General features: G+C 38.8%; 1 protein-coding gene and 1 non-coding gene across 10 annotated transcripts in view; both read right to left on the bottom strand.

The window, feature by feature from the left end:
* Positions 1–14,060, bottom strand: part of CTNNA2 (catenin alpha 2) — a 1,097,491-nt gene that overhangs the window by 725,469 nt on the left and 357,962 nt on the right. The gene's annotated exons all lie outside the window — the stretch shown is intronic.
* LOC122237561 lies at positions 1,557–1,764 on the bottom strand. The gene has a single exon (XR_006216151.1). It is a non-coding gene; the product is annotated as a small nucleolar RNA U3 (small nucleolar RNA).

The following is a 14,060-nucleotide window of genomic DNA, read 5'->3' as shown; positions in this document are numbered from 1 at the left end:
GTAGGATTGCTAATAATTTATGTAAAAAGCTTGAAGAGTATAGGATACATAGAATTAATAAATATTAGCGATTAGGCCATTTGAAATAGCTTTCTTAATGTAATAGTGCATATTTCCATTGTCATTATGTTCTCCATTCCCTATTCAGACCACTATCACCTCCCATTGATTCCACCATCAAGACTCCACAATCGTCTCTTTTCTTGTGCAACTCTTTTTCCCCCAACAAACCACTCTCAAAATTCTGTTGAATCATATTACCCCACTGGCCCCAAACCGTCAATGCCTCCCCAACTACCTAATCACCAACCATCTGACAATTTAAGATGCTATAATCTCACCTGGTGGTTCTCTATTTCCATCATCTCCTTTGAAAATATGTCAAAATCCCCTATATAACTAAGCCATGTGTTACAATTTTCCTCCAATCAGGATGTCATTTTCAGCAAGTATAGCCAAAAGACATTCAAGCTCACAACGATTACTTCATGTTCAAGGTCCCCCCACCCCAGCCCTCAAGATTCTCAACAATTTGACACCAGTCCCTGCTTCTCAAACTTCATCCCCCAGGACTCCCCTCGTAAACCACTGGATCCAGCCACAGAAGTCCCTGACTGCCTCACTCCATCCCCATTAACAGATGATTTAGGGTTCATAAACAAAAATGTCATTTTTCCTACTTTTATCAAAAGGCCTCTGGAGCATTACATGGCACTATAGTGAACCTAGTATTTGCAGATGAATCCAGGTGGGTGGCCCTTCAGTCAGCGAAGCACCTATTGGTCTACCCTGATATTTGACGTGGCTCAGTGAGCTTGAGATTCAGAATTACCGACATGGGGTACATCACCTCTTGTGATGACAAATGTCACTTCTGTGGTCAGTGTGAGGCAGACTAGCTGAGGCCACTAAATCCTCCGGTTGGTGAACCGCCACTGTAAAATCCTTGATCCCGATTTATCTGAAAAAGGAGCTTTTCTGAACTCCCAGAGGGTAGAAGCTACACCAGTAAGCATTCACAACGTGTGCACCTAAGTATAGACGGTTTATGTGAAGAAGGGAGTGTTACTGAGAGCAGCAACGTCACATACTTGAAAGTCTCACATGCAGGTTTGATTAAACCAGGGTCAGTTAGCAATGGCTTATGAGCCAAGTTAGGCCTGGCTATGCATTTTTGTATGGTTTATGGGCAAAGAATGTCTTTTACATTTATTTATTTAAATTCTTTTTTAGAGGGGGTGCCTGGGTGGCTCAGTTGGTTAAGCGTCCGACTTCAGTTCAGGTCATGATCTCATAGTTTGTGAGTTCAAGCCCCACCCCAGACTCTGTGCTGACAGCTCAGAGCCTGGAGCCTGCTTCAGATTCTGTGTCTCCCTCTCTCTGACCCTCCCCTGTTCATGCTCTGTCTCTCTCTGTCTCAAAAATAAAGGTAAAAAAAATAAAATAAAATAACAGTGTCCCAAGGCCACTGCTAGATCTTGTCATTTATAAATAAATAAATAAATAAATAAATAAATAAATAAATAAATAAATAAATAAATTCTTTTTTTAGAGAAACTACTCAGACAACGGGCCACTTTCCTCTTAGTCCCCCAAAGGAGGAGGGAACAATCATCAATGACAAGGGCAGCTGTAGAAACAACACCCAGAGTCAGCTTCACAGGAAGGGACACTATTCCTCCTCCTCATGCTTTCAGGGACTCCACACTTACAGAAACTTCTCTAGTGACAAACTTTAGAAACAATCCCTGAAAGTACAGTCTTCACATTTCCAATCATTGAAAAATCCATGGTCCTACCAACACGTCCCAGTTCTATCTAAAATTCCCTCCACTGTGATGTCCTTAAATATAAAAAAGATTAGGGGCGCCTGGGTGGCTCAGTCGGTTAGACATCCGACTTCAGCTCAGGTCGTGATCTCACAGTTTGTGAGTTTGAGCCCCGCATCGGGCTCTGTGCTGACAACTCAGAGCCTGGAGCCTGCTTCAGATTCTGTGTCTCCATCTCTCTCTGTGCCTCCCCTGCTTGTGCTCTTGCTCTCTCACTCTCTCAAAAATAAATAAATATTTAAAAAAAATTTTTTAAATAAAATAAATTAGCAACAAGGGAAAAGAATGAAGATATAACACGAACCCAAGAATTCAGCAACTGCGTAATTCGTTACTGGATTATCAAAGGTTGAATTTTTTTTTTGTTTGTTTAGTTTAATAATAAGAGAAACAAACTTCTTATCCCAGAAATTAGTTACACTACAGGTCTGTGGTTTGGAATGTTAAATTATCCATTTAAAACAAAAAGTCAGTTTATATTTCTCAGAAGCAATTATGACTTAATTGCTGTTATCAACCTAATAAATTACTAGGTGATTTCCACAAACTGGTTATACACTCAAATTTCATGTCTGATGAAAGAATAATTGTATCAATATTCTGCAAATATGAAAAGGAAATTGGCTCATTGGCCACAAGGGAAAGGCATACACCTTGAGTGTAAACTCATCTATCTTTTTCTGTCTTTTTTTAAACAGGCAAATTAAAATGGGAAAGAAACAGTTTGTGTCTCACAGGAATAATGTGCAATATGTTAATTGCTTTCCAAATACCATAGCATGGCTCAAAAAATATTCTTTGTGTCTAATGAGAATGTCATGTACTCTTGTGAACTCTGTATTTTAATGTACATCTACTGGCAACAAGTTCAATTACATAGATTCTTTTTATAACACAAGAAAACAGATACCTGAAAAGGGTTAACCCAACCCAGAAGATCATGCATTTCTTTTGGAACATAACAATGGTCGTGAAGACATGGAACATCTATTGTAGAGAATATAGCATATGGCAATAGTCCAGAAAGCTAAGAAGAAATTTTAAGCGGATAAATCATAGCCACTAAGATCAAAACAGTGAGCATATTCATTTCAGTACCCATTCAAGAAACAATTTATGTCATGTCTGTGTGCTAACTGTGCAGATGAAAATATAAATGAGACCTGGCTTTTAATCTCCCCGTGCTCACATTTGGAAACATGAAACCAGAGACATAGTAACATATTTAATATTAATATGCACCAAGTATAATACTAACATCAAAGTAACAGTGGTTTCATTGTTTAGAGAATTAAGCTTCAAAAACTAAGCTACTCAAAGACGGATGAATATAAATATATTAGGTTAAAAAGAGAAGGAAGTTCAGACAGAGAAAATACCATAAGCGGCAGCACACAAATGAAATAGCCACTCTACATCTGACAACAAACAACTGTAGCAGAACATAGAATGGAAGGCAAAGAAAAGTAGGATAGGAAATGAGAGAGGTAGTCAGGGGCCTACTGAAATAATTTGATGCCATGCTAAGAACTTTAAAGTTTATCCTGAAGATGGATTTTTGCTGGTAAATAATGCAAAGCACCCTGTTTGCATTTTTGCAAAGGCAGACTGTCAGAGATAATGGAATATAAGGGAAGAAGTTGGGAAGTGGGGGCAGGACAAGCAGTTAGGAAATTATCACAATGATCCAGGCAAAATACATGGGCCTGAACTAGCCAGTGGTCAAAGATGAAGGTGTGAGGCCAAAGCAAGAGTTGTAAAAGGAACTGAATCAGAGGATTTCAAGATAAACTGAGGAGGAGAGTGGAGAAGACTCTCAATTTTCTGGATTGAATGATCACATTAAAAAAAAAAGACAGTACCTTTAGCTAAAAGAAAAATACAAGAAAATTCAGCATTGATGAGAGATAAAAAAAAAAAAAAAACAACTAGACTTAGTCTGAGAACTTTTTTAGATGCTTGAAGTCATCCAAATTAACATGTCACATATGCAGCCGGACATAGGTCTGGAGCTCGGGAGAGGTTGGTACTAGAGAAACACATGTGGGGTACAAGGGATTCCAAGAAAAGAGGCCGTTTAGTGGGAATCAGGTGGGGCAAAGGACAGAGCTCTAGGGAAAAGCCTTATTTAGGTGGCAGGAAAGAAGAGAAAACCAAGGATACTGAGGTATAATGGTCAGAGGCAAGAAAAAAATGAAGCAAAATGAGGTTATTCATGGAAGTCCAAGGGAACAGGATGTTGAAGGAAGAAGTCATCTGTGGAAAGAGATGCTTTAGGATGACAAGGGTTAGCTCCAAAGTTAAACCTACCCAAGTGGCTGGTTCCTAAGGCAGATGGCTTGATGACTTTAAGCTCTCCAAAATCGAAGATTCCAAGATAAAAGATATATTGATTCTAACCTAACCTTTGACCTTGCTAAAGTACATGGCAAGGTCAAAGATCTATTATTCTATTGCTATAATTATTATGTATCATTTTAAATTATTATCAACAACTTTTCCCTATAACAGTACCTTTTCTCCTTCCTTAAATGTAAGTTCTGACAGTAATTACAACCCTTTGGCCAAACTGACTGACTCACTTTGCCTCATCTGCTATCCAGCAGGTACTGTCATTCCTTCATCCATATTCTTAATTTCACAAACATTTCTTGAGAGCTTACTAAGTGTGAGGCAGTGTTACGTACCAGAACTGAAACTGCTACCACAAAGTAATTTCTTTAATGGGACACAATTCAAAAGGATAGGAATTATTAAAACACATGAAAAACTTGGACATCTGCTGCTTCTTTTAACTGTTCATGAAAAACTCCACGTGGAAAGGCATGGGTTGGTGTTGCTTGAAAGACAGGAAAAGTCTTATTACTTTTCAGCAATCTGCTAAGGAAAGGCAGCTGTGTTAGCTTTGTTGGCTGGATAAGGGCTGTTTACCTCAGCGTGTAGTACTAATTGTTAGTTCCTTTTGGTCTCTTCTTTTAGTCTCTCTCAATTTATCGATATTGCTATGTTCTTTCTGCCACTGAGACTCCTCTTGCTTTTCCCTATAGCCTCTCACCCCTCACCCTTGCCAACATCTCAGTGGAAAAATTAATGGCTCAGCTCTCCCCACCACTTATCTGTTCTGCACATGGCACCTGTGTAAGGCCTGTACTACATGAATTTAAACTGTTAACAATGTATGTGGTTTTGCCACAGCTATTTATCTGCTAGAATATTCTGCTCCAGCCTGGCAGCAGTTAAGTGATGAGAAAATTAGCCTTTCCTTACTGTAATTTACAAGGCTGTGCAAAGCTTAAGTATGGCACACAGATAGAAAACTGCATAGGAATTCCAAAGGATCTCTCCACTTTTCCCCAGTCCATTCCTGCACACAGATACCCTCCAGGTACTGATTTTAAGTTAGTTACTCCTTACATAGGAATATAAAGAGTGGTCACTTAAGGATGACTGTTTTATCATACATAACAATTTTGCTCAGATAAAATTAATCTGTGTGCAATTCATATTTGCATAATTATAAATGCACAATCATAAATAAAACACCATGGACTTCAGAGGACCACAACAAACAAAGTGCAGAATTAGTATTATTGGCATTAGTAAAAGAAATAGATGGTAAATCAAAGTTACTTGCCATGATTTGACAAACTATTTGAAGTGTTTGGGTCTAACACAAGTACACACCAGTTTTATACCTTATTTTTTAGCATAGGTTTCACCAATAATAAAACTTTAATTCACTTTCTCAAGTGTGTGGCAATTTGGATGCAGTTCTTTACCTTTGACTATAAATATCTAATATTGTAGAGTCTTTCAGGAGATTTGTCAATATCTACTGAATTTATAATATAAAGTTTGTTCAAGTAGCAAACCTTGAAACTCAGTATCTAACTTTTAACCAAAGAACCGAATGTAGATCATTTTCCAAAAAAGAAATCAATGTTAAAAATTTTTTAATGCAAAAATTTAATAAAAACTGTATCTCACTAGCACCTGGGTTAACTCATGTTTTAGTGTTTGCCTCAACCAGTCTACAAAATGTTTTTGTAGATGATGCCATTAATTCTAATAACCAACCTAGGTAACCATTTTACCGATGGAGACACGAAGGCTTAGAGACCTGCTCAAGCACCAGGAAAGACAGAGAGGTAACCAAGTTAGTCCCATTTGAAACACAAGACTAATGGCTTCCTCTGCTTCCAGACCCATGAACAATAGCTGATCTACCCGTATTGTGTGGGGACACTGGAAAGAATTTTAAATTTTCTTGTCAGAGCAGGAGAGAAACATGGACACTTCTGGTTTTTAGAAAGAAGTTAGTAGCAATGTGAGAAAATGGGCTGAAGAAGGTTGGAAGGATGGAAAGAAAACCACTTGCTAGGCCACTGTTGAGGTATGACAGGAAGATCTGGCAGAATCAACTACTCCAAAATATTTATTAACTACTCATCATGGGTGAAAGATGACTGGGTGGAGGAGACTGCAATAGAATTTTCTCCTCAAGGATTTCCCAGCCCTATCTTGCAAGTAAGACTTGTATTTATGACCCTCATAAAATGTGATAAAGGCTAACGAAGGGGGGACAGATGAGGTGCTTTGGAAATTTACTTAGGAAATTTTGATGTAAAAAGGAACTTTATTTCTCAAATATTAGAGCTTCTGTAAAATACAACAAGAAATTACCCCCAGTGATTTCCTCCCAATAATATCTTGCAAAGGCAGGAGGTCCACCTATGAGGGATGCTAGGTACAGACTTTCTATCTTATGGTAAGTTAACCACATGACCTCCAGTGTCTTTACCAACTCTAAAGTTTTATGGAGCTACCAAGAACAAAAAAGCCTTTGTGATGAATTAGCTTCAGAAATGGATAGATTCTGCAGGTTTCGCTCCCTCTTACTCCTCAAGAATACTTAGTGCCTTATGAAAACGTCCTAAGTTTTCTTTGTTCACACCATCTAATTGAACATCACTTTTTCCCCCACCTTTTAAATGTTTCTTAAACTTTATAAAATGCTTAAAAACAAGTATGCAATATTATACCATGATCAACCAGGAACAAACTTGACTCAGGTCAGTCAAACTTAGGTAGCTGATTGCTCTAACCTTCTAGTTACAAAGACCCAAGTTTTAAAAAAACATTTTTTAATATTTATTTTTGAGAGACAGAGAGAGAAGACAGAGCACAAGCGGGGGAGGGGCAGAAAGAGATGCAGACACGGAATCCAAAGCAGGCTCCAGGCCCAGAGCTGTCAGCACAGAGCCTGACATGGGGCTCGAACCCACGGACTGTGAGATCATGACCTGAGCTGAAGTTGATGCTTTGACAGACTGAGCCACCCAGGCACCCCGACACAGTTTTTTTTTTTATGGATGTTACTGTGTAAAGACCGTATTTGGGAAGATTGTGTTGTACCCACAGCCCTTCATCAAATAACACTTTGAACCAGGCAAAACTAGCAAATTAATACATGTGCTGGTGTCAACCCTTTTAAAAAATCTGTAATTCTGGGGGCACCTGGGTGGCTCAGTCGGTTAGGCAACCGACTTCGGCTCAGGTCATGACCTCACAGTTCGTGAGTTTGAGCCCCGCATCGGGCTCTGTGCTGACAGCTCGGAGCCTGGAGCCTGCTTCAGATTCTGTCTCCCCGTCTCTCTACCCCTGTGTCTCATGCTCTATGTCTTTTTGTCTCTTAATAATAAATAAATGTTAAATTTTTTTTTAAATCTGTAATTTTTAGTAGAAATAATTAGGGAAAGAGTGTATGTTATGTGTGTAAGCATATATAATAAAGCTGACTTTACCCATTTGACAATTAAGGAGTCTGTGTGCCTGAAGGAGAAAGAGAGAACACACACACACAATACAGTAAATGGGGTAAAACACTAACAACAGGTGAAGCTTAAAGAACATAAAGGTATTGATTATTTTTATATTTGCAGTATATCTGTGAACAGTTTCCAATATTTTCAAGTAAAATATATTTTTTAATTAAGGAATCACTTGTCAAAGTTTGGGAAGAAATATAGGTGAATAAACTCTTAACAGTCATCACAAGCCAAAGAAAAACCATAAACATCTGGTATGTTTATATATGTTATAATTCATACTCATATATATTCACATAAAACATACATTCAGGTTTATTGGGTATTTTCACTACAATTTTTTTTTCAAATTTACTTACTGCAGGGAAGTGATTTCTTAGGTGCTAGAGTGTTAGTATTAAATTTTTCCTTAACGTTCATTTACTTTGAGAGACAGAGACAAAGCACGAGCAGGGGAGGGGTAGAGAGAGAGGGAGACACAGAACCCAAAGCAGGCTCCAGGCTCTGAGCTGTCAGCACAGGGCCCCACGTGGGACTCAAACTCGAAAAATGTGAGGTCATGACCTGAGCTGAAGTTGAACACTTAACCGACTGAGCCACCCAGGCGCCCCTAGAATGTTAGTATTAAGCCTGCATCTTCCTTGTGTCACTTTCGGCTTATTTCGCTGCTCCAGATTTTAAAAGTGATTCTGGTATGTTAGGCTTGAGAGAGTGTGAAAATAAAACCAGCCTGTATCCACAAACCAAAGGGCTGCCACATTTAGGAGGCTAGTAACAGATCAAGCACATTACCTTTTTCACCCTAGGAGATCTACGTCAGATATCCACAAATGATATCTTTCTTCACATCTGTCAGAGATCTTTGTTTGAAAAAAATGAAAGAAAGAAATTTCTTAGAAAACTTTTCTGGTTGATGATGCTTCTGTGTTTATTTTAAAATTTTTTTAATGTTTATTTATTTTTGAGACAGAGAGAGACAGAGCATGAACAGGGGAAGAGCAGAGAGAGAGGGAGACACAGAATCTGAAATGGGCTCCAGGCTCTGAGCTGTCAGCACAGAGCCCGACGAGGGGCTCGAACTCACAGACCGTTAGATCATGACCTGAGCCGAAGTCAGACGCTTAACTGACTGAGCCACCCAGGCGCCCCAATGCTTCTGTGTTTAAATGCTATGCCAAAAAGACTATTTTGAGCAAATGGAGGATTTAAAAGTCTTCGCATCATTCATTCAAACCAATATATGCAAATATTCTTCAGAGTAATACTTGTTTTCAGGTAAAGAAGATTCTTAACTTATGTGCAAATCTGGTCAGTTTTGCTAGGTTTAGAAAGTATCCTAGGGGGTCACTGCAATTAGTTCAAACTTCCCAACTAGGAATTCATTTGGTCTTTCAAATAATATGCATAAGCATCTCCTGGAAGAAATGAAGCTGTAAGATGTATTTAGAACAAAAGAAAAATGAAAGGAGGAAAGAGCACAGCTTTTTTCTTATGTAGAAAAAATTGTGTACATTATATACAATATATGATCATGAAAGCTTATTTTTAAATTTCTAAACATACATCAAAAACTGAGAAGGAAAAGTAAAAGAAAATAACACCAAGAAGAGGTTCCTAGGCGGCTCAGTTAAGCCTCCAATTCTTGGTATCTGCTCAGGTTGTGATCTCGTGGTCTTGAGATCCAGCCCTGCGTGGGGCTCCACTCTGGGTACAGAGCCTGCTTGGGATGCTCTCTCTCCCTCTCTGCTCCTCCCCCACTCACACTCTCTCTCAAGATAAATAAACTTAAAAAAAATAACACCATGGTCATTACCAGCTTAGTGGCCCTCAGCAATCAGAATAAGCTTAAGAAGTATGATGAAGGCTAAGCATGAAGTACGAAGAGGACAGGAAGACACCTCAGACAGATGTACGTGTGTGTCTCATCCTTTCAGAGAATATACTAAAAGCATGGGCCTGGGAGACAAGCATGTCAGCTGCAGAATTTCTTCAAAGAAAAGCTGTAGGAGAGGCAAACTACTAAGAGAGGGAGAAGACAGGACCTGTCTGGAAGCTGCACCTGCATAGCAAGCACATTCTTCTTCTTCTTTTTTTTTTTTTTTTTTTTTTTTTTAGTGTTTGTTTAGTTGTGAGAGAGAGCAAGTGAGCAAGCAGTGTGAGTGGGGGGCAGAGAAAGGAAATACAGAATCCAAAGCAGGCTCCAAGCTGTCAGCTGTCTGCACAGAGCCTGATGCAGGGCTCAATCCCATGAATCATAAGCCTGAGTCGGGTGCTCAACCAACTGAGCCACCCAGGCGCCCCACAAGCACATTCTTGTACTTAGATTGCACCATTATTGGGGGGGGGGGAGTATTTTTAGGGACTTAATAGAAATTGAGAGGACAGCACTTCGTGTACCATTCTTGGCCAATACCTCTGAAACAGAAAGACATATCCATACTTGGGCTAGAAGGATAATTATTTCTATCACTTTGAACTAAGTGAGTTCTTCGGAAATCACTTTCTGCACTCCTAAATTGGGTTATTTTACAAATTGGGTTATATGAACTCAACAATAAAAGGAGATTTTTACTAATCTTTGATTCTCTGTATCATCCAAGTATTAGAAATTCCCTCTGATTTACGACTCTATGTTCTATTCCAGGAATATGGATCCATTCTTCTCCTCATCACAACTGAGGGGTTTAATCCTGGAGGTTTTTAAGAGAATATTGGCGATAGAAAAGCTGAGCATTAAGTGTAGGCATTAATAATGTCTTTTCACAGTGTTTTTTTTCCTTATCTTTTGTATTAGGCTTTTTAAAACAAGTGTCGTGCCTTGCTAATTAACTGTGGTAGAAAGTTATCACCTGGGTAGAACATGTTAAAAAATAACTATATATTCCTTTGCGTTGTGGTTCTTGGATGAAGGAAGAACACCAATCTTTGCCACCATTTCATCTTCCATTTTTACCCCTTTCTGTCAGCCACTCTTTTCCTTCTTGGTGTACTAGGAGAATCTTAAGAGACCACCAAACCTGAATAACTCTGATATTTAATAGGAAGATAAAGGGGTCTTTCACCACATCAGAAGCAATGCGAATTACCAAATAAACACAAGGGAGAAACCTACATTCCTAGTGCTAACACTAGACTTATGATTTCACTCTTTACAATTCATCCTTGGAGAGGGGCACATGAGTGGCTTAGTCAGTCAAGGGTCCAACTGTTGATTTCAGCTCACAGTTGTGAGATCAAGCCCTACCTCAGGCTCTGCTCTGACAGCACAGAACCTGATTGAGATTTGCACTATCTCTGCTCCTCCTCTCTCACTCTCTCTCTCTCTAAAAATAGACAAACATTAAAAAAAATTATCCTTGGAGAAAGGGAACCCTTGTACACTGTTGGTGGGAATGTAAATTGATACAATCACTATGAAAACAGTATGGAAGCTCCTCAAAAAATTAAACACAGAAATACTATATGATCCAATAATTCTACTACTACTTAGCCAAAGAAAACAAACACTAATTTGAAAAGACGTATGAACCCCTATGTTCACTGTAGCATTATTTACAATAGCCAAGATATGGAAGCAACTGAAATGTCCATCAATAGATGGATAAAGAAGATGTGCTGTGTACATATGCATGTACACACACACAGGAATATTACTTAGCTGTAAAAATAGAATGAGATTCTGCCATTTGCAACAATATGGATGGACATAGAAGGTATTATGCTAAGTGAAATAAGTCAGGCAGAGGAATACAAATACCATATGATTTCAGCTATGTGTGGAACCTAAAAAAAACAAAACAAACCAGAAATGGACTGAAGGGTACTGGTGTTTGCCAGAGGGAGGGGGAGGGGGAATGGGCAAAATAGGTGAAGGGGATTGAGAGGTACTAAAGCTCAACTTTAAGTCACAAGCATGAGGAGGAGTACAGCATAGGGAGTATAATCAATGGTATGTAATAGTGTTGTATGGTGACAGATGGTAGCTAGACTTAGTGTAGTCAGTACCGTATAATGTATAGAACTGTTGAATCAGTGTTGCACACTTGAAACTAATATAACATTATGTGTCAACTATACTGCAAAAAAGATTTTAAGAAATTAATTCTTAGGCCAGGGGGTAATTTAATCTACACTTTGGCCAGACTTTTCTTGGAGGTCTGGATGTGACCAAGGAAGAACACAACTTTTCAGTTAGGAACTGTTCTCTAAGCATTTTCTAGCCAATAGTTTCCACAGTAACTTTGGATGGAAGACATCTGTCTGTGACTTCTGTTAAGAGAAGCAGGAGAAAAAGACAACTAGCATTTCTAAGTGACCACCAAGGATGAGGCACCTAAGAATGTTTATCCCATAAAACTATTATCACCATCTTGGTAAGTCAACATTTTTACCCCATTTTATAGATGCAGAAACAAAGGCTAGGAGGGAAGAGTTATATGGTCAGATTTAAACACAAGCTTGTTCTGTTTGTCCTACGCCATGCTGTGCCATTGTCCGCAAGTATGACCACTGTAACGAGGACGACTAGCATGGGCCCCAGTCATGCCCTCAGTAATGTTAGCCACCTGACAAATTTACTACCACCCTTGCATCTGTGGGTAACCGTTCCCCTCCGTTCTTAGCTCAATGAATGTGTGCAGTAAGAACAAAACAGCCCCAGAGAACATTTGGATAAATAAACAATGGGACTCAGTAGGTTACAGTAAAGTTTCCAGAAAATACTGTCGGAGAAGTTCAGGATGTATATTAAGGAGTTTGGTTAATAAGAAATCAAAATTAGTGTTTTTAGGGGGGAGGAGCAGGTGTGTTTGTGTGCATGAGCACACGTGTTTACTTCATCACGGAATCAAACCAAATCCTATAAATGAGTACTGAATATATGCCTACTTGTAACATGGAGAGTGCATAAAAGGGAAAGGTATAATCCTGAAGGGCTAAGACAAGCACTTCTAATGTAAGAAATCGCGAAAGAAACTAAGACTAAGGAGGTCAATACTTTAAATAAATCCTATTTTTCACCACTAAATAGTTCACTAGATAAAAGAGCTCATTTGGTTCCCCAATTTTACAGTGTAACTAATTAGATGATAATCAACATGGTATTTGCCATCCCACGTTTAGACAATGTAGAATATGATGATCCATTACACCAATAATCAGTTACATTTAGAACTAATTATTTGAGATAAAGGTGAGCTCATATGCACAGAATCTGCCAATAATCTCAAAGGAAAACATTACTGGGGCACCTGGGTGGCTCAGGCAGTTGGGCGTCCAACTTCAGCTCAGGTCATGATCTCATAGCTTATGAGTTCGAGCCCCGCATCGGGCTCTGTGCTGACAGCCCAGAGTCTGAAGCCTGCTTCAGATTCTGTGTCTCCCTCTCTCTCTGCCCCTCCCCCACTCATGCTCTGTCTCCTTCAAAAATAAATAAACATTAAAAAATATTTTTTAAAAAAAGGAAAACATTATTCGGTGAAAAAAAGATTCTTTCATTTTCTCTTGTGAAAAGAAATAAAAAGATTGAAAATATAATGACTTTAATTACAGAAAACATGGAGGCTAATAAGGATTTGAAATTTCAAATACAACTTTCAAACATTTCAAATCATATTGTTTTTTTCCTCAATGATTTTTGTAGCTCCATATTTACTAAGTGAAATATAGAAGAGAAAATTAAATTGTCTTGGGATATTTCCTTGAAATAGCTTTTAAGAAAATAAAAATTTAAATGATACAATCAGAAAATATTCCTGGTTTACAACACCTTAAACTAAAGCTGTTTGCAGACAAGAAGCCATTGGAGGGGTCAGTATCCCACAGTAAGATTTCTTGGACAAAAAATGAGGATACTGGATAAACTGGTCCTGGGGAGGCATGTAGTATGACTCAGGAAGCAGAGAATATGTTGTTGGTTGATGTTGGCTGACCTGGTCCCACACACAGCCAGCAGAACGACCCTCTCAGCTCTACCTCCTGCCTGGAGCTTCTCTTCTTGCAAACTCATCTGCCTCTGTATCCATCTTTACCACTTTCCTAGAGCTAGTTTTCCAAAAAGGATTAATGCAATTCCCATTTCATAATTTTAGTGTGCAGAAGGGTGCCTGAAGCTGACAGTTCTATGAAGGCAGAGTTCACCTTCTCCGTATTTACATCCAGAGTCTTGGCCCATATTTAGGTTGTGTTAGGTTTACAGGCATACAGAAATGCACTGGAGTGTTCCTAATGTTCGATTTGGCCACCAGATGTCAGTGCATGATAACGAATGCTGTAATACCACATTAAGCCACAAAAGCTTAAAAGGCCATTTTCAAGAGTTTAATTTGCCAGAGCAGAAAAGAGCAGACAGATTTAGAGGCAGTAAATTGTGATAGTATCTGTAGAAAAGATGAGAATCACTGGA

Source organism: Panthera tigris, chromosome A3, assembly GCF_018350195.1.
Source record: "Panthera tigris isolate Pti1 chromosome A3, P.tigris_Pti1_mat1.1, whole genome shotgun sequence".
Taxonomy (NCBI): domain Eukaryota; kingdom Metazoa; phylum Chordata; class Mammalia; order Carnivora; family Felidae; genus Panthera; species Panthera tigris.
Note: the sequence above shows the minus strand (reverse complement) of the source record. Positions and strands in the feature narration are given on the sequence as shown.